Source organism: Vespa mandarinia, chromosome 2 (assembly GCF_050613455.1).
Source record: "Vespa mandarinia isolate Hongniang chromosome 2, ASM5061345v1, whole genome shotgun sequence".
Lineage (NCBI taxonomy): Eukaryota > Metazoa > Arthropoda > Insecta > Hymenoptera > Vespidae > Vespa > Vespa mandarinia.
In genome coordinates this window covers 13,185,775-13,207,189 of record NC_140811.1, presented here as the reverse complement: position 1 = coordinate 13,207,189, position 21,415 = coordinate 13,185,775, and the positions used below count along the sequence as shown (strand labels likewise).

Genomic DNA, 21,415 nt, shown 5'->3' with positions numbered 1-21,415 from the left:
CTTTTCATAACGTAAATATAACTGATTATATGATCGTTTAAAATAACAAAATTTGTGACAAATAACGATAGATCGAAAGAATATCAGATAGGTGCTATATTGTATTGCTCTTGGGCTCTGAAAAAAATGGTATCTACCTACTAACACAGTACCGATGTATGAATCTAATACCTGACGATATAAATCAGGCACGTCCAAGCGTGGTCGCTGTGCAAGCACTTTCATGCGTCATACTATTATACGACAAGAATGTCATTAGTCAAAGATAAATCTAGCACATTCTGTCTCGGCTATCGTCTTCCATCACTGTAAAAGATCCAAACCCTATAGCCATAGGTTAAACGAAGAATAATACAAATTTAACTTCGAAAAGAAAATAGACTTCTCTTTTCTGGTATCTAACCTGGCCCTTATCCAAAAGAGACTTTCTGGATATAAACGATATAAATCGAGCACGAAGACTAAACGATATCCCGTACTTACGTTCCGTACTTAGATATCCTACTGTCTTTGTTCAAACGAATCGATTAACTTTAAACTCCATCATCGTTCGCCTTGCCACGATGTGAGTCTCGTGGCACCGATTAGTACTAATATTTTCTTATTCTTTCCCTGACATTCGTTGGTTCAGTCATTTTTATATATCTGGTCACGACGCATGCTATTCATTTTATGTAACATTTCCTTTCGAAAGAAAAATATTTCTCATGATAACTGTCATGCAAGAGGTGAAACTGATTTCGAAAAAGTTTTAAAATAATTAATTTTTCAATTTTTCGAGATAACTTCATAATTTAGAGAAGAGAACTTTGTGTTTACAAATGAGATAGCAAAATGATCTATGCGCATTGTTATTTGTAGTAATATAACTAGTGCTTATTCAGCGGAGTATCAATTGTAATCAATGACATCGGTTAACCATTGATCACTATCATGACGTATAATTTATATCCTCGTGGTATTTAATCATTTGTCATAATATACGTTAAGCACAGAACATACTGTTGGAATATTATTTACTTCGATAAATATTATCTTTTGTTGTTCAACACAATAAGATAAAAAATGATATATAATTAATATTATAATGAAATTCAATGAGAAACTCAATAAATGTATGCAAATATATATTTGCAGGACTAATTTGTAGGAATAATTTTTAACAAAATATTTATAAAAATTTGTTAAATCTTTAGAATATCTTTATAAAAAATTATTTATAAAATTGTTCATAACAAACTGCTTAATAATTATTCATAACACGATAAAAATATAAGAAAAAAATTGTCCTTTAATATGGTTTTTATTTCAAGTCTTTACAATTTTTAATTTCTAAGATATTCCAATTTAAATAAAACGTGTTATGTAAACGTTGAACAATTTGATCTATTACGTTGACCCGATAATTTCACTGCAAAGAGGCATTGACACAGTGACCTATATAAACTCCCAGCATTTACAATATATTTACCATGTAAACAGTGAGAAGTGTTTTCTCTATTTATTACAGATAGTACTTACACTAGCTGTTTTTTAAATAATGAATGAGAAATTTTGACATGTTATATCTACAAAACGGAAAGTCTAAAAACTTCAAACCAAAACCATTTTAAAAAGGCCAATGTCCTTTTTTTTATATATTCTGAAATTATCGATATAAGACCAATTTTATTAATATTTAAAAAATACGCATTCAAAAATGCACAGGTATGTAACTATCAATTTCAATATACTTTTAAAGCCGATTATCGAAAATGTATTGTTCTTTCTTTTTTTTTTTCATTATCTTGTCGTTATAGATATTGTGTAATCTTCAAGTGCATCTATAACTAAATATTCAAATATAAATTTTCAAATAACACACAAATATAACATCAATGTTTATTAGAATATTGTATTGACCACATGAATGAGTTGATTTGGTGGTTATTCCGAAGGTTATAATTGCGTTTTCATTCGTACGAACGTAAATCAATGCATTTCACATATATGCCATCAATTTTTTATAATTTGTTCTTTTTTTTTGTTGGTTGTACGTAATAGTACTTCTCTGTATTATTAAACTTTGTACATATACTGTACACGAATATTTATTGCTTTCTATCGCTACCCGAACATAGAGATGCATGCCTCCGATTAAACAAATATGTATTTCGCGTACAGCAACGTGAAATTTAATCAGGACGGCATTGCTCTGATAATTGAAAAATCGCGTTTGCTTGTTTTACAAATCTCTGCGCATGTTCGAATACCTATATAGAATGACTCGTAAAAATAAAGACACGAAAAGCTCTTTCGGTTTTATGACCATTTAAGAATCGTTACGATATGTTCGTGATATAAATTTTATGCAACATGTTAGGCGTAAGAAATAAAAATACCACGAAATGTTTCACTTTTGATTCGTTAATAAATGGAACAAATATTTTGGGTTATTCAATTAAATCATCTGGTAATCGGGAAATGATTATTTGTCATTTCTATTAATGGACATTAATTTCTAGCTCTTTTTAATGATTCTAAATATATTAACGGGAATATAAAAGTAAAAATTTTAGTAGAATATAAAAATAATATTTTATAAACAGGCCATATATTCGCCGTAACACTTTGAATTATAAAATTTTGATAACCAATCATCTAACATTGAGTTCACTTTATTTTTCGACGAGACAAAGCACAAGAATACGAGAATACGAGAATGATAGAAAGATACAATGATGCATCGTCGATCATTGTGCAAGCGTGTCAGCGTCTTTATCAGTGATCGAGTTTCCAATAACTTTTAGTGAAACAGAAGAAAGATGTTTGGCCGATGCAATTATTTTTACGATAGTTAATTTTGATTAATTTCGTATAGATAAAATCAAAAGAGAAGTCATGTAAATATAGAATTTCAATAAAAATTTTTTCGTTCGTTCATTCGTTCCCAACAACATAACAGAGGAGAAGAGAAACTGACCGTTACCAATAGATCGAAACAATCGAAGCTTGCGTTTAGTTCTATAGTAGTATCTCTCTTGCAAGAGCTGCGAGCATGCTAATTAATTTTACTCGTGACTGCTGCTATCTCATGACGCGAGAAGCAACGTTCGGTGGTCCTTTGAATCAGGCAACGTCATCGTCCAAAATCACGGTCGAGCGGAGAGGTTGTAAAGTTTCGATCGGTGGGAATGCGTATGTCGCAATGCAACGAAAGAGAGAGAGAGAGAGAGAGAGAGAGAGAGAGAGAGAGAGAGAGAGACATAGATACACAAAGAGAGGCAAAGAGAGAGAGAGAGAGGAAGAGATATGTGGCAGTAGGCATATTTGTATTTCTCGCTTGCGCAAATTTTGCAGTGGTACGAGGCCTAGCCGAGCTGACCATACGTATATACATGGATATAGATAGAAAAAGAAACGAATACGCGTGCGCGTACACTGTTGCACTATTTGCTTCGGAGCGTCCAGTACAACGGCTATCCCAAGAGCTCTACACTCCACGTTATTACCTCGGGTGCCTCGTCGTTCCCATTAATTCTCTGTATTCAACATCGCATTCCTGTTCTCCGTTACGTATATCAGAGAGGATGCGCAGAACGATGACGCTTCGACGATGATGATGACGACAACGGTGACGGCGGCGGCGACGACGACGACGATAACGACGATGACGACGATGACGACGATGACGACGTCGACTAGGACTGCTTTTTGAATTGCGTTCGCGATCATACAACCACGGATATATCCGGGACTCTGACGGAACGTAACAAAAGAATCTCCTCTTTTCCCTCTCATCCTTTTTCTCTTTTTCCTTCTCTCTCTCTTTCTCTTTCTCCTTTCTCTCAACCTTCCGTCGATGCTACTCGTTCGAATGGATTCGTTTGCTGCCAGTCTCGATCGAGAATTACCATTCTACTTTGAGTGAGAATATATCTTCTTCTTTTTGTAATCCCTTTCCGTGTTTTAAATCCTTTTTCTATGATGTATGAAGCGGAGAAAATGCTCATGTTTTATATCGAAAAATGACGATTCTCTGCACTCTTCAAGATATCAGAAAGAAGGTGTAAAAAGAGAGAGAGAGAGAGAGAGAGAGAGAAAGAGAGAGAAAGGGAAAAAGAAAGAGATTCGTATTTAAAAATTAGAGACTCCTTCATTTGAGATATTTTTTTAATTTCAATTTCCATTATACGCACATTGTTACGATGAACATTTTTATATTGAAAAATGAGAGGTTATACCGATGTAATTCGAAGATATCATTCGTCAATGAACTTTTAAATGAACAACGAGCAAAATCATACGTTCGAATGTCTATTCTCTTCTTCCGTTATTTCGGTAAAGGTTATCGCGAAATATTTGATCTCTCGGTAATTTCGCTTGTCCGGAGAAACAAAAATAAAGCTTTACCGTAGTGTTCTGCACTGTCTCTTCCTCTACAAAGCTCTCAGTCGTGTCAATTATCATGCGATCGACGATGTCGATCTTGACATGAATACCTACAACGTCGATATGAGATTGCCACCCATTAAGCTCTGAATCATGGAAAATGGAATGTCAACATTCGCAAAATTGACGCGTCCATTTATTGTTTTGCGAACACATTCTCTCTTCCTATTCTCTGTTTATATTATCTCTCTCTCTCTTTCTCTCTCTCTCTCTCTCTCTCTCTCTATATATATATATATATATATATATATATATATATATATACATATATATACAAGAAATATAACATATATTCTATCTCTCTTTTTATCTTGCATTTTAAACACATCGGATACACCCATAATGATTCCGTAATTTTTATGATAAAAGCCGTGTTTCGATTAAGTATATGCCTAATGCATAAAAACCAAGACACGAGACTGAACTTTCGGCATTATTCACCATTAGAGCTTTTGCGTGGGATAAGAATGATATACTCCGACGGGCACGCACGCTTTCATTATCCGTTTGTAGTTCCGGACTTGCCACGACCGAAAGTTGAAATTACGCTTATGCGTGTGTAACTTCTAAAATTATCCACACGGGTTTCATCAGTTATGTTTTTTAAAACGTGGGAGTAAACGGGCACCTTAATGCGTCGCGAAAGAAAATCGCAAACAATGGTAATTTCAGATAAGAAAAAACAACAAAAAGGAAAAGTGCAAAATGAACAAAAAAATTATGAAATACAAAGTCATTCAAAAAAATGTGTTCGGAGTTGCGTTTGAACGAGGCATTGGATTTCATAGCTATTTTTTCTTTCTCATCTCTTTTTTGTCTTGTTTTTATCCCTCTCTCGTTTTTTCTATTTTTTTTTTGTTTTTTTTTTTTTTTCTTTTTTTATTGAACGTGTAATAGTTCTTGTGAGTTTGGTCATGTAACGAGATCCCTCCGTTTCGTTTTCGAATTCCAAAGCACGTGAACGCGACACACGAGAGGGTCTCGTCTCTGGAACAGTATAAATGGAAAAGTACCGAGTCTCGTGACTACAGGGGAAGAGAGATAGGAAGGGAGAGAATGTGACAGAGAGAGAGAGAGAGAGAGAGAGAGAGAGAGAGAGAAAGAGAGACAGGGAGAAACAGAGAGGGAGAGAGAGAGAGAGAGGAAAGTGGACCACTGTCATCCATCTTGCGAACGCGAATATGAGTATCAACAGTGGCTCGCTGTTGTTTCCAAGCGCAGGCGTTTTAAATAATTAATTGGTCAGTAAAATGGAACTCAGCGGATATGAATTCGGAGCCATTCGTTAATTTCATGGTTCATTTGCTACGCTCTTTCCGCTTGGTTCTCTCTCTCTCTTTCTCTCTCCCTCACTCTCTCTCTCATTCTGACACTCGTGCGAGCTCACCCGCCGTTCGCGATATTCATCTCTAACCTACTTCGTCCATCTCTCTTTTTTTCATTACACGATACTCGGCGTGTATGAATGTGTCGACCTATCGGCCGAACGTAATTCTTCTTGTGCGCGGCCGGCGGCCGCAATTGCGGACGATCATCGCAGCTCATACGTATTTTCTCTGCCACTTCTGCCCGAACTTCTGTCATTTTTTTCACCTTCCTCCCCTTCTAGGCTCAATAAACGTCGCGACCGGATACAAAAAAATATTTGTTTAATACGTGCGGTCATGCAAGCGGTCTGATTAAAATTAGGTCGCTAATGATCAAATTGATTTAATCTTGAAAATAATTCATATGTTGTCAAAGTCGAATCGCCGAAATAAAACTGAGCAAATATCTTTCGAATGAATTACCTTATAAGAAGATATTCTTAAATATAAACTGAAATGAATAAAGAATAGAATTGAAATTATCATATCTAATTATTTTAAACAGAATCGTTAATCAATAATAAAATAGGAAAGACTAATAAAAAATGAAAATTCTCGTATAACTTCACTATTGCTAGGTTCGTATATTGACTCATACTACTTACGTTATCCGAAGGAAACTATGTACATACATCTACGAACTATGTTCCTTAATTAGAAACTTCTCCGTACCCTTATCCGACCCATTAATACTCTTCATACGAATTTACAAATTCTCTTCCAATATTTGTCGATCGTTGTAACTATATTTCGTTAAAAAAATAAAGTAAAACTTTTTAGTATATGGTTTGGTACAAATTTTAAAAGTCCGGTTTAGCTTAATTAAAACTCTCTCGATGAGATCGCTTGCACGCGATATATTTCAAATGTGATTAAAAAAGATTGCAAGTACAATCATCATGTATTCCAAGTACCTTCATCCATTCGATAAAACAAACATCTCAATATATTTAACTTCTTTTTTTTCTCGCTTTCCTTTCTATTAACGTAATAAGTTATTGTGGCATTAGCTATGGACTAGAACATATTCAGAGAATAACTTTCGAGAGTAGAAACTACGAGGTACTACAGAAATTCGAAGTCTTCCGCCAATTATGGCGATACCAGATCATAGTGGCAACGGGCAGGTTAATTGGGTTACATGTTGAGGATTTGCGTCCAATAAGCTCCTTGGACCTCAGTATACATGAATACGTACACGAATATTCCCCACGCGTTTGCATAGACTCATCATGGTAGAATTTCAGTATGATTCTCACTTTTACAATTTAATTTGCCACTAAAATCGTAAAACTCTCTCTCTCTCTCTCTCTCTCTCTCTCTCTCTATCCCTTTCTTTCTTTCTCGCCCCATCACTCGTACGCTAAAAATTGCTAACCAATGTACACTATTAGGTTGTATGTCAATAATAGGTCTACCCTTTCGTGCATTCTTTTAACGACGATAGAAAAAAGGAAGCAAGAAGAAGGAGAAGAAAAAGAAGAAGAAGAAGAAGAAGAAGAAGAAGAAGAAGAAGAAGAAGAAGAAGAAGAAGAAGAAGAAGAAGAAGAAGAAGAAGAAGAAGAAGAAGAAGAAGAAGAAGAAGAAGAAGAAGAAGAAGAAGAAGCAAAAGGAAGTGGAATAAGTCACGCTAACCTCAGACCATCTCAGCACTTTTATTCAAATGCATGTCGAACGAAGCCGTCTCTCTCCTTTCGCATTCGTGTGACCTCCTTGTAAAAAACATCTACGTGTCATCATCAACTCCCTTTTTTTATCCATGACCTAAGCAACGAGAACATGCGACAGCGCCTTTCACTTTTAAATACTTCCGCGAGAGATATTTTATAAGCATATCTTTCAAATTTTTTTTTGACGTTCGAAAGCACGGCGAAACACTTTTGAAGAGATCGTACCTTTTCGAGATACCGCTGGAAAAAGTTGAAATATCATTAAAGATCATTAATGAGTATATTTCTTCTTGTTTTATAAATGTTGTGATCTGACTGTATTTTGAAAATATTCACTTTTGCAAAATGATTTCAATTAATTTATTTCATTCTATTTGTTACAAAAGATATTCTTATATTAAAATAAAATTTAAAAAAAAGCATAACGAATATGAAAATATGGCGTCAATCATTTGTAAATTGTAATTGAAACATTGTTTTACTTTACGATTTATGATTGTGGGAAAGATACGTGTGTTCACCGTACGAACATGAAAGAGTAAAAAAGAAAAGGATAAAAGTTTGTATTGTCTAGCCGTAACACGTTTTTATCATTTAGTTTGGTTCGTTCAACGTGAAATTCACGGTACGATTTGGTTTTCCCGAGTCGATTCTTTTCTCCTTTATACTCTGATGAAAGCGTCGATTTGGCTCCCAGTGCGATTTTTAACGGCACTCTCTTTCAATGCACGACGTCACGAGAAAAATATAAAAAAAGAGAGGCGAAGAAGAAACAAAAAAAAAAAAAACGAAAAAAGAAAAAATAAATAGAAAAAAGAAAAAGTGATTTCTTTCGTTCCATTCCAAAGTGTAAATATTGCTCTTTTCGTAATGCACAAATCATTTCAATAGAGACGAATCATTGCATACGATAAGTATATAAAGATAACGCATTCTTACGAGAATTAGCGATAAATATCTTTCCTTTTTCATTTTTATTTACCTTTAAATAACCCAAAATTACGATTTAATTAAAAAAAATTCAAAGCGAGATTATTTATCAAAGCAAGAATATTTTTCAATAAATAATTGTACGAATGTAATTAAAATTATATTTACTTTTATTTATTAAAATATTAATTCGTAAAAAAAAAGATAAAACGAAGATTTTTTTCATCGTAAATAATACTTCCTAACCTGTTATATTTTATAATCCATTTCAATAACGCTTTACATACTTTAATATCTATTTCAGGAAACGAATGAAACGTTATTTATATTTCCAGCGAATATCAACAAACTGATGAAATACTTATAATTAATTTACATTATTGAAAATATATAAAAAGAAATATTTCAATAAAAAAAAAAAAAAAAAAAAAAAAAACATGTAATTTTTCCCAATAAAAAAGATCAAAAGGCGAGAATACATTGGACGAATGCGTTGGTGAGAATTGTTTTTATACGCAATACCCATGGATAACCGTAGCAACAAGGTAGCAACATGTTCCGTTGGAAAAACGAATAAAATGTACAAAGGCAATAACATCGTTGAATTCTCTTTTTTATGGTTAAAAAAATAGCAAAAAGTGAAGTAGTTCGATGAACATTTATAGAAAAAGCAACCGATTCATTTTTTCTTCTATCGTGAAAATAGCATGACTTGCTAGAAATGAGATAGGAGCGATAAATTGATAAGAAAAAAATAATAAGCGATCTCTTATTTTTAATTTTTTTCGAGAAAAGAATATAAAATTTCGTTTCTTTCTCTCCTTTTCTATCTATTTCTCTCTCTCTCTCTCTCTCTCTCTCTCTCTTTCTCTTCTTTTTCTATTTAATAAGTCTACATTATTTAACAAATCAGGATCAAAATGTCAACTTTGGCAACTCATTAACTATAATAGAATTTAAATGTTATGTTAGTCATGTCGTGATAGCTATTCCGTAAAGACATTAAATAACTATCAGAAAATCGAGGACCTTCAAGGTAATAAAATTTGTAACGTACAAATTACCTCATTTCTTTTTTATCAATTTTGAATCTCGAATGATAACGAATAAAAAAATAGAATTAAAAAAAAAAAAAAAAGAAAAGAAAAGAAAGAAAGAAAAAAGATGAGAAAAAAAAAGAAATTCATCGCTTGTTCATGTCGAAAATAATCGAGCTCTTGATAGGACACGACTAATAGCACAAGAGTCTCGTATAATCCATTTCACTTGCTAACCGTGAAAGCGAGGAGCTATCTACGCGAAAGCAGCGTTCGTTAGTATGGAGATAATCGTTTTTGTAGTCCGACTCCGTGATTTAAACCACGTGCATCGCATGTTCCTAGTTAGCAAACGTTTTCTAAAGAAAAACGTACAAAACAATTCTTTTCCTCTTTCAACAAATTTTTATAAAAATTCTTAACTTGGATATACAAAAAGTTAGGAAAATGTATCAGACATTTTTCTGTTATTAGATACTTAAGCGAATTTAACAATAACTCAAAACTAAATATGATTCAATGTCAGCTATTTCAATGATTTTAATGTTCTCTTGTAAATTCATGTAGAATTAACAAACTAAAAAGCACCTACCTATTTGATGTTTCCAGCATCCTTTTTCATGGACACAATTCACCTCTTTCGAATTTTTTTTTTTTATCTATACACCTATAGGGATAGAGTACAAAGAGGGAAAGAGAGAGAGAGACAGGGAGATAGGGAGAAACAGAGAGACAGAGACAGAGAGAGAGAGAGAGAGAGAGAGAGAGAGAGAGAGAGAGAAAGAGAGTGTGAGAGAGAGAAGAAGGGAGGGTCGATTCCGCATAAAACGCAAACTACGTGACATGAATAATTCTATTCGTGTTATGCGGCGTCGCAGCCAGCCGCAAATCCGTATGCGTTCAATCTGAGGCGTTCCATGGGCTTCAATCTCTTTCCCTTCCCTCTTTCTCTTGCTATCTCTTCTCTACTTATTACACCAAGTGATCAATTAAACCGAACGCTTTAAAATCTGACACGGATGTAGGAATAAAGAAAGATATCTGTATCTGTCGCTTAGTCGAGCAAACTATTATTCATCACTGCGAAATTTCAACCTTTCTATCTACATCAAGATTTTATTTACACTTTTCTCTACTCTTTTGAATGCTTCTCTATCCTGATATTCTGTAGATGAAAATTTCTCCTACTTTCGTGTTACAGATCAATACAAACATATGTCAATTGAAGGACAAACGGTACAATTTTATTGTTAATCGCTGTATTAAAAGTAACGAGATTATCGTTTAGTTATCTACCAAACAATAAATATAAGAGAAAATTAATATTCGAAAACGAAATTTATCATCTTTGCCTTTTATTTCGTAAAGCGACTTGTAAGTGTTCATATAATGCGCGCAATATTCTAAAGTACTCTCGTATAATCTTTCTCAAAAGAAACGCTTGATCGTCGACTGCTCATTATTACCTCGTTTTAATTTCCATCGAGTTTCTAAATGAGTGAAATCGAAGCAAAAAGGAAACGTGGTGGAGGCCGTCGCTTTCTGTCCACGATTTGACAATAAATGCTCTATAATCTGTCGATGGAAAACAGTCCGCATTTCATTTCGATAACGCGAATGAGTATTTCAGTTAACGGCGCACAATCTATTTAATTAATCACTTTAATTAAAATTGTTAGTAATTAAATATTTTCTCGAACGTCATCTCACTGACAAGGCTTTAATCAAAATAGAAATATATGCCCTCGGTTCTGGCATTTTAATTACGCAAAATACGAACGCGCACACGTTACTGACAAACGAATTTTTTTTTTTTAGGAAGGAAAAAAATGTATTAGCCCTTTTTCGTTCTATCTCTATCTTATTTCTTTCTCTATCTTCTTTCTACGACTTTCTCTCTTTCGAAGGAACGAGAACACCTAAAAGAAGTAGGTATACATACTTTCTCGTTCTAATTAACCGACACCTCACGCGTGTCTTATTAAACACGTAGCGTTCCTGGAACGAGAGAAAAGAGAACGGTAACAACGATAGCAAGTGACAACACCTATTACAAGTTTCCCAATTACTTCAAAGCTCTGGAAGCGACATCCTTTCGGGAAATAATTCCTGTTTCTCGTGCATTCCTGTTACGATTTCTATCGTTTGTTTCGGTCTTCCATTTTCCTCTTTTCTTATTCCTTCGCAAACAATCGCCACGACGCGACTGATATAATCACGACCTTAATGACTTTGCTATCTAACCGTACCGTAATTTGTAAGACTTTTCTTTTTTTCAAAATAAAATATTTCTCTTCTCGAGCTGAACGCGAAGTCGATTTGCAGGGGAAAAAATCGTATTAAGTATTATTTCTAGTAATTATTACCAATCTTTAAAATTAATATCGATGATAAAAAATATGTTTATGTATATATAAAGGAATTTGAGATTAAGATAAAAATAGGAATAAGAAAGATGAGAGGAAATTGAAATATCTTTTGTCTATATCTTTCTTTGTTTTGTTCCTTTTTTTTCTTTATATTCATTTTTCAATGTATGCAGAAGATTACGTAACATGTTAATCATATGGCCATCGCCTCACATATATGTGCGACCATGAACGAAATTTCATGGATAGAGAATATTGCGTGTCATACGAACAGTTTCATCGTGCTTCTGGCGCAAATACATAGGTTTGGAATACCTTCGTGGCTAATATCCCTTCGCACAAGTACACCACAAGCAGCTACATGTATGTACGTATCTATATACGTATCTATGAACCTTAGAGAACAAGAGAGAGGAAGTAGGTGGGCAATAACAAAGCGTGAGAGAAAGGATAAGGGTTGAGAAGAGTAAGCGAAATACATAGAAAGCCAGAACTACACACGTTTATCTATACTGAAGCCATTTTCATTCCTCTACAGCTCTTCTCTCCGTATAACTCTCCTTACTACTCGATTGAGTATGCAGTATGCGAAGTCGGAAAAGGCATAGAAATGCTTTTGCATCCTGTATCCTCGCGCGGCTAATTCTGAGAATCCTGTAATCTTCGGACTCTCAAGTATTCATGAATACGTATATAAATGCGACCGTGTGGATGCGTTGTTGTGCATATATGACGAGAGATAAACGAAATCCGAGATCAAAGGGATAATCTGGAAGGTACAAGGGCGTAATTATTAATAATATATCTTTACATTCTGCATCTTTAATTGCATTCTCTATAATAAAATAGATTAAAATACATTTTCTAATGGCTAATTTTTATTTTCTATTTATTTATTATAAAATACAAAATGATATTATGTTTTTCCAACTTATCTTCTCGATTAACTAAATGTTTCTATGTAAAATTTCGATTTTCTTTATGTTCGTTGTTGCCAAGCAGTAATATTTTCTGTATGGTGTGACAGGTTACGTGAGAAAAGCATATACGCTTACCTTATCATTTTACTTTTTCGCGGATAAGCCTGCCACGTTCTTTCTCTTCTTTACAGTCTCTCTTTTTACTTCTGTCACCTACTTTGTAAATATCGTAGGAAAGCTTCCTAAACAATGCCAAAAGAAAACGAAAATAGTAAAAAGAAAATATGATTTCTATCGTTGCTTTCTTTAATTTATTCACCGTTTGAAATTATTAAAGCATGATGGATTATCTTCATAAATAACTGTTTCTGTTTTAAGTACAATTTTGTTCTCTCTTGCGTATTATTTTTATGAATGAATGCATGACTTCGTAGACGGGAGTAATTCCAAAACTCATAAGTTTTTAGAATAAATTCGATGTAACAAATTTATAGATATGAATTCGATAATCATTCGAACGGAAAACGGACATTTCATGAATCAAATATGGATTATATGAGAAATATCATGCCAGAGCTCATGAGTTCGTCAAAATAATATAAAAATATTATATCAAAATCATATGGTACACGTGAAGTAATATTCCTTTTAACTTTTCCTTTCATTCATTTTAGTTCCATTTTCGATATTAAAACGGATATTTACTTTTCGATCGTTTCCTTTATATTTTCTAATAACTTAGGAAAACTGTATTAGTTAGTTCTAAATATTACATTTTAATCGATAATACATGTTATATGGTACAAATGTATGACCAGATAATGCAAACATGTCAGCTTCATGAGCGAATAATGTACATGAAAAGGATTGGACAATTGTTAATAGCTTAGTGATGTTGAATCGACTTGATTTTCACGAATTGGGATTCGGATTGTGGTAGTACCGTAAAGTAAACCGTAAATCGAACTAAGCTTTAACCAAATATCATATATCGGATAGATCGAAGTTAAATCTAAATTAACTCTTTCGAGTAGAGTTTGTGATTAATTACTTAAATTATTTTCACTCTTAACTGAAATTATTGAAAGTAATTAGGTAATGATTTAAGTCAATCAACGTAAATGATCATATGAATAAACGGAAGAAATTACGTATGGATTTACGCAAGAAATTAAATGAGTACGTAACGTGACAATTGAAATATTAAATGCTCTACTCGATTTTATATCAACGAAATGGTAATTACAAGGATATCTTGAGTTTCATGTCGTGAGCAATTTGAATAAACTTTTACGGTCTCGAAACTTCTTGTAAAATACTTACGAGTTCGGTCAAGTTAGAACGATAAAGAAAGTTACTACTACTTCATATATAGACGATTCCTATGTCTCTTGATTATACTTCATAAACTAGGCGCTCATTATAAAAATTCTTTTTTGAAGTAAGTCATATAAATACTTGTAAATACTTATGTGGATCTTTGTAACATAATTTATATCGCTTATATTTATATAAATTTTTGTAAGTATCTTTATTGTTATTTTTATGAATAGATCGCATTGATAAACGATCATGTTATCCCTATCTATCTATCTGTCTGTTTCTCTCTCTTTCTCTCTCTCTCTCTCTGTTTCTCAAATATATGTGTAATATGAACACTATATATACACTTTCTTTTAAAATAATCTAAACTATCGATAAGGATAAATATTTCTTCAATAAAAAAATACGTAAAAAATAAATCTGGGTATCAAATAACTCTTACTCGGTTCTTCTCTTATTTCACTTAAGACATAGGTACGGTTATTAAGAGGTGCAGATCAAGAAGCAAATCCGTTCCATGGTTATCGTTTCAAAGCACGATCTCGATTGCTTTCTTCCCGTCGTAGTTTCGTTCGTTGGAAAGCAAACTGATTTCGAAACATAATAGTGTCCTAATTCCGCTTATAGCCGGTTCGCATTTCAACGAATTCGCAAACCTAATTCGTTCACATTACTTTTACGACTCGTAATCTGAGAGCATACCGGTAATCCTGTAATGAGAATATTCATGATCGTTTCGACAAATGTTTCCTTATATTCTTTATTTACAGTTGACAATCTTTGTTTCAATTTCCTCAAAGAATTCGTTTGTTATTACGTCGAATACGTATTAATTTACTTCGTCATCATTATCGCTTTCTCCCCCTTCTCATGAATTGTTTTCCTTATACTTTTCTAACGTCAACGACGATTGCCATCATTAACTGCACCTTAATTTATTTGACCTTTAATAAGAATCTCCTCTTTGCCATCTACTTTATGTCTACGTATAACTTTTGTTCATAGAAAATCTTACTCTTCATTGTGTCTAATACTTATTTTATATTTCGCGAAAGTTAGTTGTCATTGCGGATATCTCGTGGCTTGCAAAAATGAGATACAAATTTTATTTTTTCGATAAAAATAACTTTCCGTCGAAGAAAACTTTTCGTACACGAGCAATTGAAAATCGATAGTTCCTCGAGAAAACTCGAAGACTACGGGAGACCCAACCTTGTGAGAGTGACCTTTTGAAATCGCATCGGTCGCATTCCGCCCGAGGGAAATCGAAGGATATAAACGACTTCCGAAGATGACGGTGGAAGAAAAATTATTATGAGAGAGGAGCGAGTATTCCGTTATGTTAAGCTTTATTGTTACGGCCAACGAGAGATCGTTAACTTTATATAATGACACAATTGATAAGAAATGTGTTCTGTATACATATGTATATACTAGAGCTGCCGATGCTCTTGAACGGAAGAGATTTACTATCTATTCCAAACGATAGTAATTCGTTTGAGCGAGAAAAGTTGTGACGGTTGCTATATGATGCACGATTGAATGTTACGTGTTGGGTGAAGAATAGAGAGGCACATATTTTCCATGTCGCCTATTCGCACAAAACTAGTGAATCGAAATTTATTTGGTTAAATAAAAAATGTTTTCGTACGGAACGAATCCAACGAGTCTATACATTTTTTATAAAAAACAATCGGACCGTTTCTTTCGTGACTTTGTGGAAGTTCAAAAGTAATCATGCGAAACGATTACACGCCAAATTAGATTACAAATTAAAAAAAAAAAAAAAAAAGAAAAAAAAAATAAAAGAAGAAAGAAAAGTATTCAATATTAGTTTCAGAACAAAATGTAGGTACATGCAATGACGATACGTAACCTCAATTCAAAAAAATACGCATCAGTCGAATGCATGTATATATCTCGTAAAAGTCCACACTTTGTTTATCCCCATTCTCTTTCCCTCTCTCTCTCTCTCTCTCTCTCTCTCTCTCTCTCTCTCTCTCTCTCTCTCTCTTGTATACGTGCACTACTGAGAACACAACGAAAAATTCAGAGCGGTACATATCGTGTGATCCGGTTTTATCAATAGATACTATATACCTACAGAGAAACCACGTTCGAAATCGATACTCGAGCAGTTTCATATACGCTTCGATACACTTCGTTGCATTTCGTGATGCGCACAACCTCATACACGCTCTTCTTCCGTTTTCTCGATCTCTCTCTCTCTCTCTCCCTCTTTCTCTTCTCTTTGCGAATCTCTCGCGTTAGTCCTGACAACGATCGACAATATCCCTTATATCGAGTCGACACATTTGTCTCTCTCCGTCTCCGAGCTTTCTTCCATCTTTTTTCCAACTCTTTTGCTTTTTCCAACGTTACTTCTATTTCTACGACGCAGCGGTCTGATTTATGCCGGCGACGATCCACCCAAGATAACGTTTCACATGCTATTGGAAAATTTTAAATTATGACCCAGCTCAACACTATGAATAATGCCACGGTCTTTCTTCTCGTTTACGATTTTTGAATCTTTAATAAGAAGAAAAATAAGATAAATCTATCTTCACGTCTCTAATCTCCCGAGAGATTAATTTCGCCATGCATTGTCATCAAGCAGGTTCGTTTGGAATTGAAAAAATAAATGAACAGATTATTGGGCAAGATGTTAAAACATTTATTCGTTTGCAAAATCATTAAATTCGACGTTCTTCGTTTGAGCATGTGAAATTTCATATTATTTGGTAAAACTCTAAATTAATTAATCATATTAATTCAGAAATAAAACGATTTCGTTCTCGTTAATTCATTTTAATTAACTCGTCTTGACATCGTCATCGTTCGAAAAACAGGTGCAATTTGAATTGAAGTGCATTGACGGGTCTCTTTTATCGCGTAAATAGAGCTTTCATTTAAGGCATCGTTCAGCAAAAAAAATGTTTGCTATTATAGTTAGATACACTGGTACGATAGGTTTAATCGATAGGAAACAGGGTGTTACACGAGCTGTATTCTCGGATCAAGGTTAACGCTATAATCGAAGATCAAACCTACGAGACGCTTTAAAGAAGCACTTACGCTTGCCTTACTTAGAACGTTGCTCGTTACGAACCATCGGCTTTAGACTTTAGCACGTTTCCTTGCCGTCGATTACGACCCTTTTCTATCCTTTTTCTTTCTCTTTCTTATGAACATAGCACGAAGGGTGAACGCGACATAAAGTCGCGAACAACCGTGAGAGAAACGATCATTCGTCTGGGTGGGAGAGAAGATCTAGATGGAAAAAGAAGGCGAATAACCGATAAATCGGAAAGACAGTGCGGTGTCCACTTCGTTGAACTCCAATAGATTTCTTTTCCCAGCCTCCTTCCGTCTCGTTATATCCTCATTCTTCTTTTTATATTTTTTTCTTTTTCTTTTTTTTTCTTTTTCTTTTTCTTTATCATTTCAATTCACCATCGTTGTTTTCTTACTTCGCTTATTTCAATCGATAACGATCGTCGATCTTCTTATAGATTTTCAAATTGCTTTTATCTTCAGCATTTTTTTAATAGAAATATCGTATGATTCATAAAAATCTTCGTATCGAATCGTATTTCTTTTTTCGATAAAATGAGACTCGATAAAAGAACATTTTTTTTTTCCTATATATTTAAGTAGATAAATTTATTTCATAAGAAAATTTATATAATAATAATTAAAAACAAATACTATTCTTTCATTGGAGAATCTTGGAAACATAAGAAACCGATTCAAAGGAGAAAAGGAGAATAGGTTATATCGTTTATCGTGTCGGTAAGGGTCTAAATAATCTCAGATCTAAATAATTTCGGACGCAGCGGTTGCACCCTGTTCTCCGCAAGACCATGCATCTTCATTATCCGTGATGCTAGCTAACTGCAAGTAGGAAGAGAGATCGACGAACGAAACAACAGGGGCTATGAATCACGAGGCTTGTGGCTCCTTAATATTTATTCGTCGAGCGAACATCGTCGGTCCTTAAAACGTGCGCGCGCGTTAACTCGTCTACAAAGCCGACATCCTGTCGTTTATAAACGGACCCTATCTCTCATCCGGTATCGACTATGTACTTTCATTAATGAACAAAAGAAATTGTATAGAGTATTTCTCTTTATTTCACTCGTCTTATGAATCATCGATTTTCAAATAATTGTTAATATGTCTTATGTGAAGAAAATATAACAGAAAACGTTAACCACATCTCGTCGATAAATTGAAAAAAAAAAAAACGATGGTTATTAAAAAAGGAAAAAATATAATAGCCTCATTAATTAAGTTTCCAATGTTTTCATTTCAATATTGATTCTTAAACTATGACTAGCTTTTATCGATAAAAAAGAGAGAAAAGTTCTACATTTACTTCTCTCTCTCCCTCTCTCTCTCTCTCTCTCTTTCTCTCTCGTTTTTTCGATGGAACATCAATGTGTGCCAAGATATAAAAAGCGTCTTCTTCTGGGAATATTATGAATTTTAACTAACTTCACAATTAATTATGTATTTTCTAAATGTAAATGAGCTATCTTCGATTGCAATTGAATAAAAGGAAAAAAAAAGATTAAAAAAATAAAGATATTATGCATTATATAAGTGCACGCGATCGCCGTTACACAGGAAATACCGATAAAATTGAAAGACGAAAGGATCGCGTTAAGCTACTACGTATCGGAAACGTTTCAACGCCTTACTCTTACTTACTAATACGTCCACTTCTTCTTCGAGAAGTCAACTTATCATCGATTGTTTCGTCCCTTTGTCACTTACTCGAGGTAAGCCTCGCAAGTGCGGCACCCTTAAGAGTTCTAAGATGCTTTTCTCGGTCTTATCGTTTCTTTTTTTTTTTTTTTTTTTTTTTTTTGTAATCTTACTTATCTCCTTCCTTTTTATATTTCATTCTATACCACGACTTTTCCTATAATTTTTCAATTCTTTTATTTTTTCAAAAGTTCATTCCTCCTAACCCTAGAGGATTATAATCATCTCTGTTCTCTAATCCCACGGTTCGCAGTTACACGAATTCTAAATCGTCCAATGATAATCGATTCCTATAGCCTGGATTATATTCCGCATTCATGATAACGATGCGAAAACGCAAATTTTGGAAGAATAGGTCAGTTAGTCCCTATACGCTTCTGGATTACTTCACTCCTATGGAAATCTATTTGTCAGCTTTTACCTGAAAACTAATGGAACTCGACGTGCGATAATTCTCTCGAGTGTAACTTGCCCGTCAAAATCGTATCGATTGAGATCCATCGGTCAGTCAATTAGCAGATGACTCTCGCGTTCCCTTTCCTCTCATTCTCTCTCTCTCTTTCTCTATCTCTCTCTACCTCTTTATCGCTTCTCTATCCTCCTCTCTCTCTCTCTCTCTCTCTCTCTCTCTCTCTCGGTATATTCAATTCCGATAGGAGGATGAGTTTCGATCCGTTGAAATTGCCATTCCCATCCCCGTTTATTTCATTTCATTCGTTTCTTTTTTTTTGTACCTAGAATAGACGATATACGATACAAGATGTGCAATTTAAAAGAGAAACAGATAAGAGCATCAAGTTGGTATTTCTAGATAAAAAAGTAAGTTAGCGAAAGGACCAGTTGGCCAATGATCTTTGGCATGAAAAGAACTTTTCGAAAATATTTCTATATGTAAATGTATACATTTAATTCATCGTATCTTTTCTTCTTGGCCATTACGAGTTCTCGCATATGCATTTACCGAAAGCTATTCAAACATTTAACGAATTCGCCATAAAAAATTGGATTTTGCAATTCAAACTCAAGTGACGCATACAACATTGATCATACTTTGATTTAACATATTTCTAGTGATTTTTAATTTTAATAAAATATGATATATTGAAATAGTTTTATTATTCTCTGTTTCCTCTTTTAAAAAATATCTCATGTATCTTCGATATATAAATGGATTAGAACAAGAGAGGAAGAGAGATAGAGAGAAAAAGAGAGAGAGAGAGAGAGAGAAAGAAAGAGCGAGAGAGAGAGAGAGAGAGAACGAGAGAGAAACAGACAAAGTGTAAAAGAGAAGAAGTAAAAATAACGCTGCTAGCTGACGTGTCTATGCCAACTTACGTGTGCTCGATAGGCTAGACATAGATTAATGTTTGTACTAAGTTGTCGTAGTATGCAAAAGAGAAAGAGGGGGAGAGAGAGAGAGAGAGAAAGAAATAGGGTAAGAGAGGAATTGGTCACCCTAGAGCATACGATATCCCGAAGAGTTTGGGGTCGATCTACTAGAACGAACTGTCCTAGATCGATGCGACGGATCGATATCTTCCTTCTAGAATTGTCCCTGTAAACGAACTATCACAATTTTAGATAGCCCTTCTACGCGGAAATAGGATTCTACGTGGAGAAAATGTTCGCCAGGGACTCTTTTACAGCCCGTCGAGAGAAGAGTGAGGAGAAACGATACGGAAAACAGGTACATAGGTGGAAAAAGTTATTTTCCAAGATTCCTCGAGTAACAAGGTAAAGAAAAAGAAGACTTATTGGAAAAGGGTTGAAAAAAAAAAGTTACGTGAAATGAAGATAACAATCGTTAGACAATCATACTCTTATTTTAATTCTGATTATACTACATTTTTTTAAACTTTTTGATATTTCGAGTAACGAAAGTGGTTTAATTTAAAATTGTGTCATGATGTTAAATAGTAAAAAGATAAAAAAAAAAACAAAAGAAGAAAGAAAAAGTACAACGGCACGATAACCGAACTGATAAAAATTTCGATTGCAGATCATTAGATAAACGTATCTATAGTTTTGCAAAAAATGTGATAAGTTTTATCAAGCTGGATATTTCTTCAAGGTATTTTATCAAGCGGTGAAAGTCAACAGGAACGAAAAAAAAAAGCAGGATATTAAAGATCGTAATACGTTGTTCAATCTCGTATTATTCTTTTCGTTTCTCTTGTACAATGTGAAATTGGAATTGGATGAGAAAATATTGTTGCCGTCGATAATATTACCAAAAAGTAGGATCAAATATCAAAAGAAGAAAGTGAACTATACGTTTTCGATCGTATCTCTCATAGTTTTTCCTCGACATTTATCCGTCGCTTTTCTTGTCAAACTTTGTCGAGATACGATCTCTATATGGAGAAATCGAATCGAACGAAATACAAATGATATGATAGGAATAACAGAAGATATCAAGTACTTATGTGTATATGATATATGTATATAGTAATATGATATATATATATATGTATATAGTAATATGATATATATATATATTTATTTATATATATATATATATTTATAGTAATATCCTTTCTCTTTTTTGCTTACTGAAACGTGTTAAATTCTTGAAATATTACAAATAAAATGATA

At 33.7% G+C, this 21,415-nt stretch overlaps 1 protein-coding gene across 19 annotated transcripts in view; it reads right to left on the bottom strand.

Moving 5' to 3' along the window:
- The window catches only part of kek5 (leucine-rich repeat, immunoglobulin-like domain-containing kekkon 5 protein), a 237,071-nt gene that overhangs the window by 67,610 nt on the left and 148,046 nt on the right, over positions 1-21,415 (bottom strand). The window contains exon 1 of one of the 19 annotated variants that reach the window (XM_085664811.1): positions 12,860-12,878. The exons of the other annotated variants lie outside the window; for them this stretch is intronic. The gene's annotated coding sequence lies outside the window, so the exon portion shown is untranslated. Of the gene's footprint in view, positions 1-12,859; positions 12,879-21,415 lie in introns of those variants that run through there. 19 annotated transcript variants of the gene reach the window in all.